Genomic DNA, 15048 nt, shown 5'->3' on the forward strand with positions numbered 1-15048 from the left:
TCAAGGAATTACTTACAATACTCAAGCATAGACTATGCAACTGTAATTAATGTTACCTGTAGTATTTTAATTGATACAACATTTCACTGGTGTAAGTACTATTTCTGTCAGTGAAAAATTAAACTTTTAATCAAACCTTTTTTTCCCAAGACATAAAAAATGTCATGTGAGCTAATATTGCATCCAGTTTGACAGAGTGCAAAAAGTTTTGAATTTTAGATTCTGAATTCCTGTTCTGATACTTATTACTTGTATAAAGCATGACTTTGGACAATTATTTAATTTTCAGAAGACCTGTTTCTTCAGTTACATTTTTTGAAAGGGAACAACCTGTCTTAATTTGTAAAGTGGTGGAGGAAGGTTAGGCCAGATGTTCTCTGAAGTCCCTTAACAGCTAAATGTATGATCTTAGGACTCTTATCTTGCCTATATCTTTCTATTGAGCACTGGGGTTCTTTTTTTTTAAAGGGCGAGGCAAGTCAATTGGGGTTAAGTGACTTGCCCAAGGTCACACAATTAGTAAGTGTCTAAGACCATATTTGAACCCAGGTCCTCCTGACTCCAGGTGATCTATTCACTGCCCCCTGAGTATTGAGGTTCTTAACCAGAGATCTATAAACTAGGTGAATGATCTTGGGTGAGAAAAAAAAAATTACATATTTATTTTCACTAACTTCTTATTGAAACTTGGCATTTCTTTAATTATGAATATAAGAAATAAGCTACAGTAGTACTAAGCTTCACCAGACTGCAAAAGGGATTCATGACCCAAAAAAAGTTAAGAATCTCTGCCACAGAGGATTCATGCAACCTGCTGGAGGCTTGCTTCTGTTTTTACCCTGTAACCTGGAAATCTGAGCATTCCAATGTAGCACTAAATTTGTCCACCTATTAATCTTAAAATATATTAATTTTATAAAATTTATGATTATAAATGTAGAACTGGAAAGAAACCTAGGAGTCAGCTAGTTTAACCTCTTAATTTTAGAGATAGAAATCAAAGACCCAAAGAAAGTGACTTGCCTGAAGCTACACAGATTTGGCCACAAGTCTGGAGATAGGAAACTACTAAACTGAAATTCCTTGTGACATCAAAGTCAGTTGAAGACATGACAAACAGATGTGAATATAATTTTTTCACTTAGCAACCCAAACCTCATTTTTAAACAAAATTAATTTCTGCTGTACTATTCAAGTAACCTCTGATTTCTTGAAAGTCTTACTCTACCACCCCTCTTCTCCAATGATAGCCAGATATAATCCTTTTGTCACAGAATAGCAACTACATTAGTTACTGGTAATACTATACAATGCAGGTCTTGTTGTCCTTGCCTACATTGGTAAACTCAACACCCCCCCAAAAAAAAAGAGAGAGAGAGAGAGAGAGAGAGAGAGAGAGAATTGATCCATTGCATTTGGGAATCAAGGATTTGGAAAATAATTATCATCCAAATGTAGGGGGAAATATTAGACATCTAAACAGCCTATTTGAATTGAATTATTCAATAGTATTTCTGAAATAAGGCAAGCATATGTATTGGTATTTATTGATTTCAGTTTCAGTTATCTTTATTTTTTATTTTGGGAAAAACACCACCTTTGATCTCCTGTATTTTTAGACTCTTCTCTCCTTAAAATATCTTGAAATTTGATCCATGAGTGCCTTTCAATTTTGCTACCTCAAGGACAGATTTCATCCATGTGTGTTGGGTCAACTTCAACTTCTCTTTCGCATTTTATCTTGTAAGTCGCTTCTACTTTCTTACATGGTATACTTCATACTGATGTGACAGAGTCCAAATTTGGTGGTACAGTTATCATCAATAAAAAATAGATCCACATAAAAACACAGAACTCTTCCATTTCTCATGTGTTTGTTGTCCTATGTCTTTTCATAAATTTGCTGCAGAAGATAATCAAACTCAGGAGAATCACATGCCAAGCTCTCTGCAAGCTCATTTTCTAATCATTTATTCTTTCCTTTTGTGTGTGTGATGATACTGCTTACTCTTACACATTTTTCCTTAGTAATGTTTTGCAAATGAGCAAGGTACTCTAAATCAATATTGCCTCCCAACTTTTACTTTTCTCTATTTAACAAGGAGATTAAGCACTTGTTGGCTAAATTAATTTCTGGACTCTTTCAGCTTCCTCACTGTGTTGATTGTTTTACATCTCTTTTCTCTAAGACCTGGAGATAGGGTTAATATCTTTAATTATTGTGCATTTCCCACTTTTCAGAATTGACAGCTTCTTTAAACAGGTCGGAGCTACTGTTTTCCCATATTGTGTCACCTCATCTCTCTTCTAATTTGGTAATTGCTTTGATCTTTCTTCTCATAATATAATGATCTCATTGTACAGAGCCAGATGATTTCATAATGACTACAATGTAAGTGACTGATAATGTATTATCTGTTATTATACAGTAAATTTATTTTTTTTTATCCTTAAACTCAATCATTTCAATATCAAATATCTTCCAACTCTCTTCTTGAAGAAAATATTCATGATTTAGGGCATGGGATTTCTGAGTAGCAGTTAACTTCTTTCATTCCGTGATATTTTAACCATATTTTCCAACATAGTTATTGTCATTCTTCCCAGGCCTAACCTTCCATTGAAGCCACTACATTCTGAGAGAATAGCGCTCTAAACTCCCCCTAAAATTTCCAAAAAGCAGATATCCAGAAGTAAACCCAGATATCCCAGACATAATGAGAAAGGTTACGAGTTTTATTGAACAGTAAATATCACCATACCAAAAATGGAAAGAAAAAAAACAATTGTTTAAAAGGATATTTCTCACACACAAAAATCTCATGCACAAACAAGGAATGAGAAAAGTATCTACGCTAGCCAAATCAAGTACATATTTGAAGCAAATCAATGATGAGGGAGAAGGTCTTAGAAGACCATAGATTTATAACTGGAAAGGATTTGTTGTTGTTCAGTCATTTTCAGTCATGTCTAACTCTTTGTGACCCCATTTGGGGATTTTCTTGTCAGAGATACTGAAATGGTTTGTTATTTCCTTCTCCAGTTTATCTTACAGAGGAAGAAACTGAGGTAAACAGGGTTAAGTGACTTGTCGGGGGCCGCACAACTAGGAAGTGTGTGAGGCCAGATTTGAACTCAGAAAGATGAGTCTTCTTGACTTGAGGCACTGCAATGCTTTGCCCAGAAGGGACCTTAGAAGCCATCAAACCTAATCCTCTCATTTTATAGATGAGGAATCTCTAGCATCCTGGTAGGTGAAAGGACTTCCTAAATCAGGTCTTTCCTAATCACCATAATTTAAATCACATAATGCCTAAATCACATATTTCACATATCACATATAAAATCACATAATTTAAATCACATAATTCACATAATAAATCACATAATTTAAAGTAAGGGTGAGGGATTAGATTAAAAGGGGGATTTAAATAAATCACATAAAGCCTAATCACCTTTCAAGATCCCTCCTTCATCCTCTCCCCCCTCCCTACCCCCTATTTCTTCTTAAATTTGGAAGACTTTTATACTTTTCTAGATGTATATGTATTTTCCCCCTTTCAAACCATTCCCAATGAAAGTAGGGTTCCAGAACTAACAGCCTCCGTTTCCCATCTAATTCTTCTGTATTGCTTCTTCCTCTTGTACCTCATTTGTATAAGATAATTGCTCTCTTAGTTGTTCTTGAACTTTTACTTTTCAAAGTCAAATCATACTCAGGTCTACCCAATCTTTTTTATACCAGATTGATTATTTTGTGAAGGCAAACTAGGACATCTTTTGCTTCGATTCTTACCTAGCTTTTAATTACTGAATAGGTGTTGCCTCAGACAAACTGAGACCTGGGAAAGACCTTAGCTCCAAAAGTCCAAGGTTTCTCATGGCATCCAGAGCCATCACCAGTCTGAGCTATGTCTTGTCATTCAACTCCAATGACTCTGGAGGAGAAAGTGAGGCTGATGACTTTGCACACAGCTCTGTTTCATTTAAATCAAGTTCACTTGCAAGTCAAGACATCACCCTTCTAATGTCATTGGACCTCTTCAAGAATGAAGGATGAACACCAAAAAACAATAACATTCCAGTCCTCCAGATCATCCATCTACCTCTGATAGTTATTTTACAGTGGAACATCACACTGTCATTCTGGCTTCCTTCTCCCATTGGTGAGTTTCTCCAGGGGGTATTGGGGAAAAGTCCATTTAGGCTTTACAATACTTCTGGTTGTGGTTCTGACTTTCTGGACTTCAGGATCTCCCACACTATGACCCCAAATGGGTACCTTTACTCTCCCCATGACCTTTACCTCTGCTTTTGAGCACACGTTTAAGTGTTGTCCTCCCCACCCCCACACCCATTAGAATGTAAGCCCCTCAAAGGCAGGGACTATATTTCTTTTTGTTGTATTTGTATCCTCAGTGCCTAGAATGTAGTAAGTACTTAATAAATACTTACTGCCTTCTTATCACTCTGTGCTTCATATTCCTCACTATAAAATGAGGGGCTTGAACTAGATGATCTCTAAGGGTCCTTCTAGCCATTAATCTATTTGTCCTATGAGGATTAAAAGAAAAATTTCACCAAGAATTGACCCTGCCTCATGAAAAAAAGAAAGGAAAATCTTTTTCTTCATCTTTCCTTGATCAAGGCCCCCTCTATTCCCAGGTCTTAGAACTTGCATTGATACTATCAATGGGATAGTTCATCTATGCTTTTTAATAACTTGGGAGTTTGGTCACCATCTGTAACAAGAAAAAATATGGTTTCTGCGTTCCAAACAACCCATCAACAACTGAATTATTGAAACAAGATGCACTATTTGGGAGATGACCTGTGAAGTGGTTGGAGAAGCCTTGTAGGTACATCGGATTTTACTTAAATGAAATAGAAGCAACATCATGCATTAATGAGTTGGAGAAGGAATATTGAACTCCCTGGGGATTGAAGAAGGACAAATATTCAGAATTTCCTGTCTCAAGTCACCAAAGAAGTAAAAATGATTATGGGACCTTTCCAAGATTCCACCAAATAATAGGGCATGGAGGTATTTCGGGGTGTTTTTGTATTCCATCCTATCTCTAAGCAGGGTCATATCTAAAGCACATCAAATTGAATTAAGAGGTGGAAAGAGTAAAGGGGCAAGAAAAATCCATGTCATTTTTTTTTACAGTTCCAGGATTATACAAAGATTCCTGAAAAAATTAAACAAAGGCAGTAAAATATCAGTGAATGACCATAAAATGCATTGGCATTTCCGCAAAATTCTTTACATGCATTATTTCAGAGACAAAGTATCTTTTCATTAAATTATCTTCTCTGAATTGACGTTAACATTTTCTCTTTCCTCCCCCCTCCCTTTTCTATTGAAAATCTGTCAGCAATCTTGGGATTTGTTCACTTTCAGACCAACAGCATTGGTAACTTCCCATTTAACTAGGTGGTTCATGAATAGGTTTTTTCCACCCTGAATGTTTGGTTTGTTCTCTGCAGCACACCAAGGAGACAGATGAAGGAAGTGTTTCTCAATGGAACACCACTTGGATTGAAAGTTTTGTAGTGGTTGCTGTTTCCTAACCAGAGAACATGTTAGATAGTGGTTCTATTATGATCCATTAAACCACATGACATTAGAATTGGAATGGCCTTAGAGAGCATCTTGTTTGATCCTTCGGCTTTACAGTCGAGGAAACTGAGGCAGCCTGGTGTGTCAAAAAGAATACTAGACAGGAAGACAGTTCTAATCTCAGGTCTGTCTCTAACTAACTGTATGACTTTAGACAAGTCACTTTATCTGTCCAGGCTTTGGTTTCCTCATCTGTAAAATAATGGGGTAAAATTAAATTATTTCTAAGATCCATTACAGCTTAAGTCTGTGATTATATGGGACTTAAAGAGGTTAAATCATCAGTCCAAATACAACAGCCAGCATTACAGCATTGCTTTTCTGACTAAGTCTGGTGATTTTAATCCTAACAATTTATCAACCATAATAGATAGCCTCAAATGGAAATTCTGTTTAGATTGTACGAAAGATTAGACTTGCTCCACTTGGCGCCAGAGGGCAAAACTAAGAAAAATGGGTAAATTGTGTGGAGAGACAGATTTAGGTTCAATGTAAGGAAAATCTTCCTGGCAATTTTAGCTGTCGGAAAGTATAATGTGCTGCCTTGGGACAGAGTGGATTCTGTCTCACTGGAAGTCTCCAAGCAAAGGTCACCCACATGTATTATAAAGAAGATTTATGTTCAGAAATGGATTGAACTAGATGATCTTGAATTCCCTTCCAACTTTCAGGTGATTGTGTAATGGACAGTGAATTAATTTGAGAATTAGGAGACCTAGATTTTAGTTCTACTGATGGAGCTTTTGGTAACATTTAAGTTTATGGTATCTCAATTATGATCTGTAAAATAGAAATAGTGGAAATAATTTAGTCTGCCTTGCCTACCCTAAAGGAATGTGATAAGTACAAAAAAATTAACATGAAACATTAAGAAGGACACTATGATTTTGAGATACCAATTCCAGATTGCTAGAAAAGATTTAAAACTTGTTTTCACAAGAATGAAATGTGGCAGGCAAAACTTTTATATGGTATCCACCTTTTAATAATACAAAAACAAGCTTCTATGATTCTTAGAGACTCATGGAATTTTTCCTGGGCATTTTTACACAATGCAATTGCTTCCAGCAATTTATCCAATCATATCACCATAAGGATAAGCATTCTTCACTGAGATTCTGTATGAAATGCACTGACCTCCAAGTCTTGCTCAATGTCTTGGCAATTGCTAGGCTGAATTTGAGATAATTATGGTAACTCTTTGCATAGTTGCATTCTTTTTACACAAAAACTGCATGCTCCATTCAGCAAGAGGCTTAATTAATTAACAATCATGCTTAATCTAATAGACCCTCTCATCCATGGATCTCAAAGTGCTTTGGAAGCACAAAAAAAAAAGTCACCAGAATTCAGTAAAGTTATAAAACCCTAATTAAAGGAATTTTTATAGGCTGAAATCTTGGCCATTAACAAAAAAGACCTTAATGACTTCAAATAAAGTCTATGGAGATTTGAAATTTTTTCCCCTACAGAGTTCAATCAATACAGAGCATTGATCTTTAAAATTCTTCACAAAATAACTCACGGAAGAAAAGGCAAGCTCTCTCTCCCATTGGTACAGGATTCAACCTAAATATTGCTTACACAGCTAAAAATAATTACAGTTACATCAGCAAGAAGAATAATTTAATTTGCACAGAAAGTTTTTCCTACCACAAAAAGTGTTATAATGCTATATTTTCACAAAAAGTAAATTATTCCTAAGTAGCGAAAGGGCTATCTCAGATTGAAAACTGCAAAAAAAAAAAAAAAACACAAAAAATTACCATCCATCCTATTGGATTTATTAACACATTAGTTTTGTGTACATCATTTGGTGATGCAAGGTTTTTTTTTTTAATCTTTTATTTATTTTTAGTTTCCAACATTTATTTCCACAAGATTTTGAGATATGAATTTTCTCCCCATTTTCCCCTACCTCCCATCCCAAGATAGTGAGCCTACTGAATACCCCTTCCCCCAATCTGCTCTCTCTTATATCCTCCGCCATTACTACCCTAACTTTCTAGTAGGGAAAGATGGATTCCAATCCCCCAGTGCCTGTATATCTTATTTTCCAGTTGCATGTAAAAAAACAATTTTTTTTATCATTTGTTTTTAAAACTTTGATTTCCAGATTCTTTCCCTTCTTCCCTCCTCACCCACCCCCATGAGGAAGATAAGCAATTCAATATAGTTTGTACATGTGTAGTTACGCAAAACATTTCCACAGTAGTTATATTGTGAAAGACTAACTGTATTTCCCTCCATCCTATCCCTCCCCCCACTTATTCCATTTTCTCCTCTGATGCTGTCCCTTTTCAAGTGTTTGCTTCTAACTACCCTCTCCGCCAATCTACCCTCCCTTCTATCATTCCCCCCCCCCCACCTATCCCCTTCCCTGATACTTCTCTGTAGGGTAAGATACCCACTTGAGTGTGTATGTTATTCCCTCCTTAAGCCAAATCCAAAGAGATTAAAGTTGACTCATTCCCTATCACCTTTCAGCTCTTCCCTTCCATTGTAACAATTTCCCTTGCCTCTTTTATATGAGATTATTTACCCTATTCTTTCCCTCCCTTTCTACTTCTCCCATTATATTCCTCTATCACTTCTTAATTTTATTTTTTAGATATCATCCCTTCCTATTCAACTCATCCTGTGCCCTATGTCTATGTATACATGTACACATAAACACACACTCGTATAAGTATTTATACAGACATATACCCTTCTATACATACATTTGTAAGTATGTATAGATATATATTCCCTTCAACTATCCTCATACTGAAAAATGTCTCATGAATTAAAATTATTGTTTTTCCATGTAGTAATGTAAAAAGTTCTGCTTTAATATGTTCCTTATGATTTCTTTTTCCTGTTTACCTTCTCATGCTTCTCTTGCTTCATGTATTTGAAAGTCACATTTTCTATCCAACTCTGGTTTTTTCATCAAGAATACTTGAAAGTCACCTGACAACCCACTGTAAACATAGCTATCGACATGAACTGGGAATGGGAGCTTTCAGAAGCACAGCTGAGATATTGTTTTGGATCATGCCAAATGAGGAAAATCTTCCCCCAACACCACCCTCCAAACAGATTAGGTATTAGGAATATGCCCCTTACTGGGGCACCACACAGAGGACCTGGATGCTATCTCAATGAGAAGAAGAATAACCTGGCCTACAACCTTACTAAGGTCCCTATGAGCAATAAGGGATATATCATTGGACCCAGGACCAGCCTTTGATTTAAATTAGATCATAAGCCCTGGAACCTACAATCCAGAGACTATCATGTCCCAGAAAGTCACTTGGCCAATGAACTTTGGGTCTCCAGATGGGGCTCAAGTGCCAGTCCTAAAGAAAAGAACCCTCAAGGCTGAGCTGATAACAGAGAAAGAATTCAGGATCCATCAGAACCGAGTGGCCTACCTAAGCCTATATTATAGCTGAGAGATCTTTCTGACATCTTGTTCATTCCCCCAACCCAACCTAGCCTTAATGCCATGAGGCAAGGTACCCCTGTTACCCTCTTGTCTGCCAGGGTTGAACCCTAGGTGGAGAGTGGTTCAATCTAAGTTCCAAAATAATGCTCTTTAAAAACTCAAAAAAAAAAAAAAAGAATACTTGAAAGTCTTCTATTTCATTGAATGACCATATTTTCCCCTGAAATATTTACTCAGTTTTGCTGGATAGGTGATTCTTGGTTTTAATCCTAGCTCCTTTGACCTTCCAAGCCCTTTGATCCCTTAATGTAGAAGCTGCTAGATCTTGTGTTATCCTGATTGTGTTTCTACAATACTCAAATTGTTTCTTCCTGACAGCTTGTAATATTTTCTCCTTGACCTGGGAACTCTGGAATTTGGCTATGATATTCTTAGGAGTTTACTTTTTAGGATCTTTTTTTAAGAGGTGATTGGTTAATTCTTTCAATTCCTATTTTGCCCTCTGAGGCAATATCAGGGCAATTTTCCTTGAGAATTTCTTGAAGGATGATTTCTAGGCTCTTTTTTTTTTTTGGAGGGCAATTGGGGTTAAGTAACTTGCCCAAGGTTACATGGCTAGTATTTTTGTGTGGGTGTTAAGTGTCTGAGGCTGCAACTGAATTCAGGTCCTCCTGACTCCAGGGCTGATGCTCTACTCACTGCACCACCCAGCTGCCCCTCTAGGCTCATTTTTTGATCATGGCTTTAAGGTAGTTCAATAATTTTGAAATTATTTCTCCTGGATCTATTTTCCAGGTCAGTGGTTTTTCCACTGAGATATTTCACATTGCCTTCTATTTTTTCATTTGTTTATATTCTGTATTATAGTATCTTGATTTCTCATAAATTCATTAGCTTCCAACTTGCTCCAATCTAATCCTGAAGGAATTATTTTCTTCAGTGAGTTTTTGAAGTTCCTTTTCTATCTGGGCAATTCAGATTTTTAAGGCATTCTTCTCATCATTGGCTTTTTGTACCTCTTTTCCCGTTTGAGTTAGTTTACTTTTTAAGTTATTATTTTTTTCAGTATTTTTTGAACCTCCTTTAGCAGGCTATTGACTTGCTTTTCATGATTTTCTACCATAATTCTCGTTTCTTTTCCCCATTTTCCCTCCACTTCTCTTACTTGATTTTCAAAATCCTTCTTGAGCTCGTCCATGGCTTGTAACTAGTTCATATTTTTCTTGGAAGCTTTTGATGCAAGAGTTTTGGCTTTGTTGTCTTCTTCTGTTTCCATGTTTTGCTCTTTTTTGTCCCCAAAAAAGGATTCTATGGTCTGATTGCACTTCCCCTGCTTGCTCATCTTGCCAGCCAATTATTTTACTTTTGAGTTCTTTGCCACAGTAGAACTCTGCTTCCAGAGTGGAGAGAGCTGTGTCCCAGATTGCTGGTGTTTTTGCAAATGTTGTCAGAGATTTGAGGACGGTGCCCTCTCTACAGCCACCACAACCTCTGGCACAATGGCATTCATCATCCCAGGAGCACCACCCAAAACTGCAACCCAGATCCAAGGAGGTCAAAGCAAGAGCAATTACCCTCTGAATGGTTGCTTGGTCCCCCTACAATCTGCCAGCCAGGAGCTCTGGAGGCAGCCATGTGGCAGCAGCTGCAGTGGCCATGCCTCTACCACCTCTCACCCTGGGAGCAGGGGCCAAACCTTGCTCTTCTCCACCTAGTTCAACAGTGTTTCCTACTGACATTTTACCTACTCTTTGGCATTTATGGGTTGAGAAGGCTGCAAACTGCCACAGCTGCCAGTGATTCACTGTCCTCAAGTCTGCTCCAGACTCTGTGCCCGTGGTTGGGGCTGCCCCGGGTCTGGAGTGGCTCACACGGAGCTGCACTTGGCTCCTAGTCTGGTGCAATAGATCTTTCCTATCATCCTGCCAAGCTGCCTTCAGTGGGAGATTTGTTTCTCTCTGACACACAGTGGGTTCTGTAGCTCTAAAATTTATTTAGAGTCATATTTTACAGGTATTGGAGGTGGTTGGTGTGGGAGCTCACACAAGTTACTGCTTTTACTCTGCCATCTTCGCTCCACCCCCTGATGCAAAGATTTTTTGTTTTTCCTTGTTTTAGAGAGGGGAAGGTAGGGCAATTAGGGTTAAGTGACTTGCCCAAGGTCACCTGGCTAGTTTTGTGTTAAGTGTCTGAGGCCGCATTTGAATTCAGGTCCTCCTGACCCCAGGGCCAGTGTTCTATTCACTGCACCACCTAACCGCCCCTGAAGCAAAGTTTTTATGGGCATAAAATAGAGTTTCAGTAAAAATATCACACCTATAACCTTCTGGACCTCTTTCTGGAGAAGGTATTTATTTCCTGGGCATTGCAGCCCATACCTGTACTCCCTGCTTATGAAGAGGTTGAGGCTGTTGGATCTCTTAAACTCAGGAGGTTTGAGCTACAGTGGGGCAAAAGCAGATCTAATGTCCTCACTAAGTCCAATATCAATATGGTAAACCCTCAGGAGCAGGGAATCACCAGCCAACTTAAGGAGTGGTAGGGTGGCAAATCAGCTCAAATTGGAAATGGAGTAGGTCAGTGCTTCCATGCTAATTCCATGGAGGATCAGGCCTATGAGTAGCCCCTGAACTTCTAGCCTGGGCAACATAGGGAAACACAGGATCAAAAAAAAAGATAGATATTCCTCTGAGAATTCTGAGTTGACCATAATTCTTAAAACTCTTTCATTTCTTGACCCTAAAACACGTTTTGTTTTGTTTTTTAAAAGTTATTTTTGCTATCTCAATGCCTGCTTTTACCATGAACTTACCTAATATCAAACTTAGGAAGGTTTTTGACCTAACAATAGATAATGTTGGATGCTCATCTAACAACTTTCATTTGCCAGGGCCAATGAAGAATGCATGGTGTCATGAATAATCTCAAATGACTGATAATTTAAGAAAAGAAAATAATTTTTATTAGGTATGTATGTTTTTTTAATTAAATGAATTTATTTTCTTCATTACATTTAGCTTAGGACAATGTGAAAATTATTTTAAATTCCATTAGTCAGCACCAATTCCATGTAGTTGAGAAAGTGACTAAGAAGTAGGCTGGGTGGCAAAAGAAAGCCAGTTTATGGCTATACATTTCTTCTGAGTCATTTAAAGTTCACCTCTACAAAATGGTCATCTGGCAGTAGATCAAAAGAGAACTTTTTTGCAGTTGACTTTGTCTCCCTGACCCTTTTTGGTGCAACCTCTTAATGCAACAAATGTGTCTGTGATAATTGAGCCTGCTCTCCTCAATCCCTAGGGAAGAGGAGTCTGGTATTAAACTGAGAGGCCTCAAATTGACCAGTGGATGCCTTTATTGTTTTTATGTCTATAGATTCTGTACTATTCTTCTAGACTGTGCAAAGGGATTCTGTCATTTCTCTGGCACTGATCTGGTACTGCACCATATAGATTTATAGCACTCTATAAATATCAAAAGTATATTTGGTGACCTGTCCATTTCCTTGAGGAATGTAGGAACTCTGAAGGCAATTTCCACTGACCTAAAGAATTAGGACAGGGTCTCTTTCCATCTATGAGAGAAAAATTCAATTGATAATAACTTGTAGCAGGCCCTAAAGGGCACCTGTCTGTTGAAACTCAATAGAGTCTTTATTGTTATTATCATTAATAGTAACAATAATAATAATCTCTTCAAAATCCAATCTATCATTCATGCCAATGGTAGGAGGTAGGGGGAGGGTCAAGGGGGGATGTGTCAGAATGGGCCAAAGTCAAAGTAGGGAAATAATAGCCATGGTACTATATAGAAGGAGTCCTGTATGTTCTGGGTATATAATGGTAGCTTTCAAGGCCTAGCAGGAGTCCTAAAACCCTAGCAAATTGGCTCTTTTGACAGTATTGATGTGTTAGCATCCAGTGGGTGTAACATAGCTGCTCTTAAGAGCCAAAGAAATAGATGGAGCAGCACAGAATTGCAGATTGACCCCACTTAAAATCCCAGTTGTAGTGCTCAGCCTGACACAGATGACAGCCCATTCATGTTCTGTCAACAAAAGAAGGCAAAATACATCAGAACAAATTAGAAACATCAATACCCCACAGGCTGAAAATTCTTAATGCTGATGACACTAACCAGCAAAGCAGCCAAATCATGAGCATTATCAAAATGCACTGAAGATATGAATGCTTAACTCATCCATAGTCCTTTCTCATAACAAAATGATAACAGTAGGAAACATTTACATAGTGCTTTAACTTTTGCAAAGTACTTTAAAATTTTATCCTCACAACAATGCAGAGAGGTATGTGTTATGATTATCCCCATATTTACTAATGCAAAACTATTTTTGGAAGGGAGGCAACTATTAAGTGACTCACTTGCCCACCCAGGTTCATATAGCTAAGTTTGGGAGGCTAGATTTGAACTCAAGTCTTCCTGACCCCAGACTCAGCACATTATCTGTCCAGCTGTCTCCTACTTGGAGGTAGATTTCAACAGCTATAGGCAAGGGCAATACAATCTATTTAGTCTGTTGCACCTTTAGCTCCAGGTTACACAATATGTTATCAGTCAATGCAAAGCTATCACAAAAAAAAATTCTCTATATCTCTAAATCTAGATTAAATAAATTGCAAGAAGAAATCAAGGAGAATCTAAAATCTGAAAGAGAAAAGTTGAAAATTTCAGGCCAATGAAAATTTCATCTAATTCACACTCTGGAAATCAGGCCTAATAATAATGCGACAAGAAGAGTACCATGATCTCAAATGATTTTCACAAGGAAATGAGCCCACGTCAGAATGAAATTCTGAAATGCCCTTCAGAAGCTGGATGGTGTGAATCCTATGGCAAGCTGGCTGGCTAAGCCGGAAACAGAGTCATTCAGGAAAGGTGGACTCTGCTATAACCATCAAAAGTGGCCATGTTCTACCATGGTATTTAAAAGAAAGCATAAAATCATTTCACAGCAGAAGATGTAGCAGCTATTTCCACAATCAAAACAGGAGGAAAGGTGTTACTATCAATTTATACCACTAAGGGTGGGCATCAAAAACCATCTTGGCAGAAGTGACTTCAGAGAGTTGTTGAAAACCTGAAGAAAGGCCTTGGAAGATGAGAACACTCTCTTACTGGTAAACATAGTAGAAAACCTGAGCACCATGTTGACCGATAAGACAATGAAAAAGAAATCTGTATAAAGGAATCTTGAAAACATAAGATCATTCGAACATGTAAATTCCTTAAGTCAGCAAATGAAAGTTAAGTCAAATGGTTAAGTCAGTGTAAAGAATCAAAGTGGCACCAAAAAAAATCGATATCAAAACCTTTATTTATTTACAAAGGTTTAAGAAGTAAAGAAGTCTCGGGCAAAAGAGAACCCTAAGGCAAAACGATGGAGAAACTGTGTGGACCTCTATCTAGTTCCAAGAAATCCGATACAAAAGAAATACAATTTGGATCTAACAAGAAACAGAGAGCTTGCTCACCTTTACATCAAGGGAGGTGATGAAACTCTAGCCTCTCCACAATACTAGAAAGAAGTAGAACCAGATGCTATGCATAAGTATTGATGCAAATAACTTCACAAGAGCTAAAGAATTGCTAGCGAGGCATCTTAGCAGATTCCTTTCAGATGCAAGCCTGATTCCACCTTTCTTAACAGATGGTATCACATATCTATTACCAATGGATGAAAACACCAGTGACCCTTCCAAATACAGACCAACTGAACATTTATGGGCTTTATATAAAGCATTCACAGTTTCTAGCATTAAAAAATAAATATATAAACACTTACAAGAGACATTGTATTTGCTGAGGAGCAAAAAATGTATGCTGGAAGTCCCAGGAGTTTAAAGACCAACTTCTTATCAAATCAGTAATTATTGAACAAGCTACCCAAAAGAACTGTAACATATATACTGTCTTTAATGATTATTACAAAACTTTTGAATCAGTTCCCTTCGCACTGCTTATTCACATGCTG

The 15048-nt window shown here is 37.5% G+C and overlaps 1 pseudogene; it reads left to right on the plus strand.

Moving 5' to 3' along the window:
• Nucleotides 1-8609: 8609 nt before the first annotated feature.
• LOC138175286 (ciliary microtubule-associated protein 3 pseudogene) lies at nucleotides 8610-9063 on the plus strand (annotated as a pseudogene).
• The last annotated feature ends 5985 nt before the right edge of the window (nucleotides 9064-15048 follow it).

This window comes from Petaurus breviceps, unplaced genomic scaffold (genome assembly GCF_028583685.1).
Source record: "Petaurus breviceps papuanus isolate PSGF00001 unplaced genomic scaffold, PetGlider_PUasm1.0 77, whole genome shotgun sequence".
NCBI classification, from domain to species: domain Eukaryota; kingdom Metazoa; phylum Chordata; class Mammalia; order Diprotodontia; family Petauridae; genus Petaurus; species Petaurus breviceps.